The sequence below is a fragment of the Cornus florida genome, unplaced genomic scaffold (genome assembly GCF_030987335.1).
Source record: "Cornus florida cultivar Cherokee Brave unplaced genomic scaffold, ASM3098733v1 CherokeeBrave_3.0.0_Hap2_Chr06, whole genome shotgun sequence".
NCBI classification, from domain to species: Eukaryota; Viridiplantae; Streptophyta; class Magnoliopsida; order Cornales; family Cornaceae; genus Cornus; species Cornus florida.
Genome location: NW_026775576.1, coordinates 39,633,275 through 39,641,614, shown reverse-complemented (window position 1 = coordinate 39,641,614; position 8,340 = coordinate 39,633,275). Strand labels below are relative to the sequence as shown.

The window sequence follows — 8,340 nt, the reverse complement described above, 5'->3', positions numbered from 1 at the left end:
TAGTAGTGTAGATGTAGTATAGTTATAGTGTAGTGTTAAATGGGAGGATAATCTATGCTTGTTGTTTGATGATCCAAGCTTTTGAATGCAAGTAGTATATGTCTCTAACCTTGTGTTGTATTTGGATTATGAGCTTAATAGAAGGATTAATGACTTGTTTTGATCTATTGTGCCTTTCACATGTTGTTTAGACAATATATGCTTCATTGCTTAGATATATTGTGCCTTTCACATGATGTTTAGACAATACATGCTGAACTAGTCATCCTTACTTGTTGAATCAACCAAACACACACACACACCAATATTGCAACACACCATTTGCCCTCATTAATCACTTGTCAATGATATAGAAATGCATTGCTTGGTGGTGATCTCTAAACCCCAAAATCTCTCTCTCTTACTTACTCTAATTGCACTATTTGCTATCACTTAATTTAATTTAGTTGTTCTTTAATCAACCAACTAACCAACCAATTGTTTGATCACTTGACCTACTAGCCCTAATAACGATTCCACGACATTGTTCGATCCTCATAATCCCTAAGGACGATCCCTACTCGCCCTAGCTATATTTATAGTGAAAGATAGTAGTGGCTTCTATAAATGTAAAAATCTTGGCCCTCGCCTTAATGCATACTCTTAAGCTTGTGGTACGGCGACACACCCCATCACCCAACCTCAGTACGCTCCCAGTGTTGGAAGGGATAGCGCTGGTCCCGCAATATCTGTGTAATGAGATGGCCAAATGGGAGAAACTTAGCCCATTTGGGCTTGGCCTTGTTAATGTGATCAACATATAACTTCATCATAACGCTCCAGATGAGCGCAAGAATGGATAGCCAATGCCATGTATAGAAGGCGTACAGAGCTGTCAAATAGTCGCCGCGCCTCTGTATCTTGTGGCCGGCCATAAATACATTTCGGAATAAAACCGAATCGAAGAACCATAGGTCGTCTGGCAGATAAGTACGCGTGGCAAAAGTCTCGTCAGCTACATAGTGACCTGTGAGTGCCACTGCCATATCGGCATAGGAAGGCCTCCATAGAGTAGGATATGTAGCCTCGAGATCAGGAGGGCAGACATATGGACATCGGCAAGATCTGGATAGAGTGTCGATAGTGATACTTATAGGGTGGCCGTCAATGGTAGTCCGCAGCTCCCTCAGGTTACTCGGGGCAGGTCGGAGGTTCTGGAAGAACATCCGGACCAACCTCGGGTACACTGGATATGTAACAGGGGCTAATATGGCTGAAATGCCCCTCCAGTTTATGTTGTCATATGCTACTCTGGAAAAAACAGACCGGGAGTAGAAGTCTATATCGAAGATCAATTCATGCGCCTGAAGGCGTGAGTATCTCGGCAATGGTCGGTTTAAGTCCTAGGCTGGCTGAGCTGGTGGTGGTGATGGAGATGGTATGTGCTCAGCCTCAGCATCAGCCTGTGAAGAAGATGCCTCAGTCAAAGACTGTAGTCTAGAGTCAGCGGATGGGGACTGAGCTGTATCTGCCTCTGACTGGTCCTGTATCTGCTCTGGCTCTGGCTCTGGCTCTGGCTCTGGCTCAAGAATGGGGTCCTGGACGTGAGATAGACCTGCTTGGTTATCTATTCTCTGCCTAACTCTGTGATGATAATGTCCACGAGCAACAGTCTTAACCCTAGCTATGGCCTGCAAAATAAAAGGAAAACTTACAGAACAAGTCAGTAGCTGAATAAGGACATAAGGCATAGCATATAGAAACATATATGTCAAATAAGATAGACGAAATAGAATAAAGGACATGAATCTATGCAAGTGATGAGAAATAAATGACATTAAGTGACTCATGCTTAGACAGTATAAGTATGGAATGCATCCAATGTGGAAAACACAGGCATTGGGCATGTATGAGATAGTATGAAACATAAGAGATGGTGTGTGAAGTGTGTGATACAAATCTGTGAAGTTCAATCGATCACAAAAATGTGAGATCGATGTAAGTTCGATCGATCTTGAATAAGTGAGATCGATCTATTACGGATTGATCTGAGAAAAAGTTCAATCGATCGAACTGTGAGGTGAAATTTGAAAAGTCACAGATCTGTGACGTGGATGGCACGGGGGCCTCACAAGTAAGCTCGTGGGCCCCTCTACACAACAAATCAACAATTTTGGTCACTTGATTAGGCCCGTGACCCTAAAATCAAAAATCAAAATAAAAAATATAAAATCGATATATATACATATATATACACATATATACAGTGGGTCAAAGCTTAAGAAATGGCAAGATTCATCATCATAACATCATAGATCTAACATGAAAGCATGGATTCATCAACATGAAGCTTGAAATCAAAAGGAAAGAACTCGAATCTTACCCAAAACTAAGAGAGAAGTGGATTGAAGGAGAGAGAGATGAAATCTGAGATCCAAGATTAGGGAGAGAGATTCGGGCACGTTGGAATAACCGGAGCACTCGCCAGAAGATGGGAATAGTGGGGTTATAGCGGCAAGGGGAAGCTAGGGATTTTTGGATCGATCTTTGAATCGATGTGAAATAACCCTTGGCCTCTATTTTTAAAAACATTCCCTCTTCAATTCGTTCGATCGAACTGAAATCTTAGATCGATTGAACTAGTATCGATCTCTCCTCACTAAAAGACAAAATTATTTTTGAAGCTTTTGAATTTTTGAAAATTAAAAATTAAAAATTAAAAATTAAAAATTAAAATTTTTTTTTATTAATTTTTTTTTTTTTTGGATTTTTGAAAAATAAAACTAAATAAAATTAAATTAAACTAAGTAAAATAAAAGAAAACATAAGAATAATTTTTTTGGAATTTTTGAAATATAAAATAAAATAAAAGAAAAGAAAATATTTTTGGGATTTTTAAAAAATAATAAAAAAAAATACAAGAAATAAAAGTATTTTTGAAAACTTTGAAAACCCCCTTTTTTTTTGTATTAAAATTCAAAACAAAAGTCAAACTTAAAGTCAAAACAGTAAATCAAAGAACAGAGATCGATCTCTCCAAGATCGATCTCAGAAAGAGTCAGATTGATCGAACATGCAAAAATCTGCAGACATATTCGAATGATGGGACAGAGAGGTCTTTGGATGCAGGTTAGATGCAGGTTTAAAATTTTTCTAAGTGTTGAGACTGTAGATCGATCCAAGATGAATCTGGATCGATCGAATAATTTACGATCGATCAGACAAAGTCCTAAAATATGCAGGTTTCCTTCGCAAGACTAGCAGAGAGGTAATTGGATGCAGGTTGGATGCAGGTATGGAGTTTGATTGATCGAACCTCTTTTGAGATCGATCGAACAGGAACAAAATGTCCATTTTCAACATGAAAGTGCATGCAATCCTAATCACAGTTCCTAACAATGTATATGAACCTAAAGCAAATATCTAGACTTCGTAAGAAATGAAATTTAAAATAAAAATGAAGGAAGAATAGGGTTGTGACACCCTACGAAATGTACTAGTCTTTAATGTCTCTAGCAAGACGTTGGGCTCTTGTAACCCGGATCAAACATCTTGTAGTGCATCCCCTCCTTAATGGGGTGATAAGTACTTTGAACTCTACCCAACAAATGGTCCCCTAGAGAACTTGTTGAATTAGGCTCAAAGGAACTTATTGGTCCTTTTTCAATGTGATCGTTGGGCTTCCATGCCCTTTCAAAACAAGATTTTGAAACAACTTTTTTCGAATTCAGGGTTGAGGATAACCCTTTGGGAATTTTGGTTTCAAGTAAAGACTCTATTCTTTCACATTTATTAGCATGACATTTCTCTATAACATTCACTTCTTCATGCTTGTCAAATGAATTCGAGGTTGAATTAAATATATTCAACTTCACCTTCATGTGGCCAAATGAGATCTTCATTATCCCCGTCCTACAATTAATGTTGGCATTGACGATTGCCAAGAAAGGACGGCCAAGGATAACGGGAATTTGGCTCTTAGGATTCGGGACCGGTTCCGTGTCAATGACAACGAAATCAACGGGGAAGAAAAATTTATCAATCTTAATCAATACGTCCTCAATGATACCCCTAGGCTTTTTATTGATCAGTCGGCAAGTTGCAAAACCACCGACGTCGGTTTCAAGTCTCTTAAGCCTAATTTGACATATACCGAGTATGGAAGAAGGTTAACACTTGATCCTAAGTCTAGGAGAGCCCGATTAATGACATGGTCACCAATGACATAAGATGTAGTAGGTGAACCGGGGTCTTTGAACTTTAGAAGAGTGTTATGCTGCAAAATAGAGCTCACTTGCTCGGTCAAGACCACTTTCTTAGGTGCTTGGCTTTTGTTCTTCCTCTTTTAGGTGCAAAGATCTTTTAAAAACTTGGCATAAGCCAGAATTTGCTTGATTGCATCCAAAAGCGAAAGGTTAAGCTTCACTTGCCTAAACACATCAATGATTTCATTTGTCTTTGTCTTTTGCTTGTCAAGATAAATGGATCCTTTCAAGGCATCCGAAAATGGAGCTCTTGGCTCAAATTTTTTTTCAAAATCCTTCTTTGAAACATCATCAACACAAGAATTTTTCAAATCATTTTTTAACACACTTTTCAAATCACTTTTTTAACATTTTCTCATTTGAATGATCATGCATATGCAATGAAGGATGAATAAAATGTGAAATGGGACGGGTCTTAACTTTTGGGTTGCAACGGTTCACTCTCTTCATTGGACACACCTACTTGGTTGTCAATGATTCTCCCACTTCTCAAGGTTGTCACCACATTGACATGCTCTATTATAGGACTTTTCGATGAGGAATGAGTCTCCATAACACATTGTTGCTTTGGTGGGGCATTCAAAGGCATTTTTCCTTTCTCTCTAGCATTTAAAGTACTACCTATTTGCCCTACTTGGGTTTCTAGCTTAGCAATGGATTGAGAATGAGAATGAAACAATTGAGTGTTCGCCTCTAGAGTGCCTAGAGCTGTCAAAACTTTCTCTTCAAAAGTGGGACTCCTAGAATTTCCTTGAGAATATGATGGTTGATTAGGATAATGAGAATTAAAAAATTGATTTCCTTGTGATTGATATGGTCTATATCCTTGTGATCCTTGGCCTTGCATTGCAGGTGGAATGTACTTTCCTTGAAAACTACCTTGGTAAGGGTTTGAGCCTTCCCCTTGGTTTCTCTAAGAGAAATTCGGGTGATTCCTCCAACTAGGATTATAGTGATTGCCATAAGGATTGTTCCTTTAATTAACAAAAGCTGCATTGACTTGTTCATGATGCTCACTTTGCACATGTGGGACAATTGGAAGTAGAATGTAAAACACTTAAATAAGTCATACATGGTTCATTGGATGCATGATGGGAATGGTTAGGGATGGAAGATACTTGATTTGCATAGTTTTGGTTGATCAAGAATTGATCAAACTTTTGAGATAAGGATTTCATCTCGGCGGCTATTTCATTGGAATGGTCAACTTGATGTAAGCCAACACTCTTCCTTCAACTTGAATTCAAACCATTCTTAGAAGATAAAGTTCGATGCAAAGAATTTTCACTCATGCTCTCATAAAGACGCTATACGTCATCCTCATGCCTATCAATGTAAGAGCCACCCATGGAAGCATCAACCATGCCTTTGTAATTATCGGATAAACTCTCAAAGAAATATTGAACTAATTGCCATTTAGGCATGTCATGATGTGGACACTTCCTAAACAATTCATTGAATCTTTCCCATGCCTCATGGAACGTTTCCCCATCTCCGTGTGAAAACTCTCGAATTGAGGTTCTCATGGCATTGGTCTTAGAAACCGGATAGTACTTCTTCAAGAACTCTTGTTGCATTTCTACCCAAGAAGTTATTGAAAAAGGCCTAAGATTGTTAAACCAATATTTTGCCTTATCTTTAAGGGTGAATGGAAAAAGTTTAAGCCTTAAGACCTCTTCCGGCATGTCCGTGTATTTCACGGTGGAACATACTTCAAGAAACTCATCCAAATGCTTATAAGGTTCTTCACTTAAAAGTCCATGATAGTTAGGAATCATTTGAATGGTTTGTGGTTTGATTTCATAGTGGTGTGCTCTAAATGGTGGCAATTAAATGCATGTGGGTGCATTATATTCATTAGGTACATAGTGATCTCTTAAAGCAAGGGGAGGGTTAACAATTGGAGGTGCAACATGGGCACCTTGATTGCCTTGAACTATGGGAGGTTGTGGAGCAAACATTAGCCTAGACATTTCCAATGGAACTTAGCCTTGTTGTTGTGGTGGGTGAATGAATGGCCACGGCATGCCTAATGGTACTTGCATGTTATCATGATGCACATTGGGGTGGAGGATACCTTGTTGGTCTATGTGACCAAGGTCCTCCACATAGTCCTCATTATGTACTTCCATTGTAAAAGTAGAATGATTAAAATTACCCCTTCCCCTAGGTGTACGAACAATGGATTCTAAATTCAAATTAAGAGGGACAAGAGTAGGATTTAATGACCTTCGACTATGCATGCACAAGCAAAACACAAACAAGTAACAAACAATCAACAATCACTTCACATTCGCAACAATTCAACAATTAACAAACTTCTTCCACATACAATGATCCCATATTCCCATGCTATCAACAATATGCAAAGAATAATAAAATTGCCTCCACGTGGGATCACGATTTATTTAAGAATTGAAATACAAGCCTCCACGTGAGCCGACGATTTAATTAGAGATTGAGTTAAGAAAGAGCTCATAAAGGGTCCTTTCGCACTTCAATTTAGCCTTGCAAATTTTTTTTAGATTTTAGCTTTTTCTTTGCTTTTGCTTAGCTCCTTGCTTAAAGTGCTCCTTTGCTCACCTTCTAGCTCAATGCACCTAGTCAAACAAGAACCAACACAATAAGTAACCAAAATGAAAATTAAAATAAAGTAATGACACGATCAAAAGAGTACTAATTCCTAATTGATTCCACAAATATGACGTTACCTTCAATCAATCCCCGGCAACAGCGCCAAAAACTTGGTGGTGCCGTTGTTAGGCACCGAAGCTTGCAAAGTGGACTAAGATGAGTGTGGCCAAGTTTTAAATTTATAAATGCCACTACTACCTCTAACTAAAAATATAGCTAGGATGAGTAGGGATCATCCCAAGGGATTGGTGGGTCGTATTAGGTTGTGAAATCGAGATTAGGGTTAGTAGGTCGCGTGATCAAAAGATTAGTTGGTGATTAAATTATACTAAGATGTAATTTAAACTAAAGTAAACAATTAAATGCAATAGAGAGAAAATAAGAGATAGAGATCTTGGGGTTTAGAGATTAGCACTAAGCATAGCTTTTCTACACCCTTAATGAATGATTAATGAGGGGAAAACATGTATTGCAACAATAGTGTGTGTGTGTGGTTGTTTCAACAAGCATGGATGACTAATTAAGTATATATTGTCTAAACAATATAATGGATAGCACAATATATCAAACTAAGCCATTAATCCTTTTTTTAAGCTCACAATCCAAACACATTACAAGATTAGAGACATATGCTACTTGTTTTCATAAGTATGGAACATCAAACAACAAGCATGGATTGTCTTCCCATTTAACATCTAAACTACAACTACACTACAATTAAGCTAATGATATGAAATTAAACTAATTAAACTAAGGGAGAGGCATAATCCATCAAGAAATAGGTATGAACCATCAAATAATCTAGAAGAGCATTCTATTAAGTACTATGTCTTGACAATCTCTAGATCTATAGTTTCAATACACATAGACATGCATCAATAACACAAAATCTAGAGACAAACACATGAACATCTATTCTAGCATACATAGACATATGGATAGAACGAAATGATCAATTGGAAGCATTAAACCATACAAATCATTGAATGAACAAGATCTATGTATATAAAAATGTCAAAACATATATCACAATACAAATCCCCTCAAAAATACATAAATCAAGATGTAGAAAGTATGCTTAGGGCTAACTCTAGCCCCAAGAGGATGTCTAGCCACTCATGGATGGTGTCTTCCAACCCTCAAAGGCTAACTCCATGGTAGAAATTGCTCCTCTTCTTGGTTGATGGAAGAACTCCAAGCTTGTGTCTCTAACCTCCTTTCTTCTTTTCTTCCTCACTAAGAATATGATATGGAAATTGTGTCAAAAGTCTTCTGTAAAAGTGGCTCATATTCCTTATATAGGTAGGTCAAATGTCACCTCCCAATGACCTGGTCTTGTACACTAATATTCCTCCCAATGATTGGATATGAGACAACTTTTAATGAGCTGGAAATTGAATTTTCTCACACTTAGGGAAGTTCGATCGATCGAACATTCTCTGAGATCGATCGAACATGGCTG

At 37.9% G+C, this 8,340-nt stretch overlaps 1 pseudogene; it reads left to right on the top strand.

The window, feature by feature from the left end:
• The first annotated feature begins 5,666 nt into the window (after window positions 1-5,666).
• On the top strand, window positions 5,667-5,765 carry LOC132315214 (small nucleolar RNA R71; annotated as a pseudogene).
• The last annotated feature ends 2,575 nt before the right edge of the window (window positions 5,766-8,340 follow it).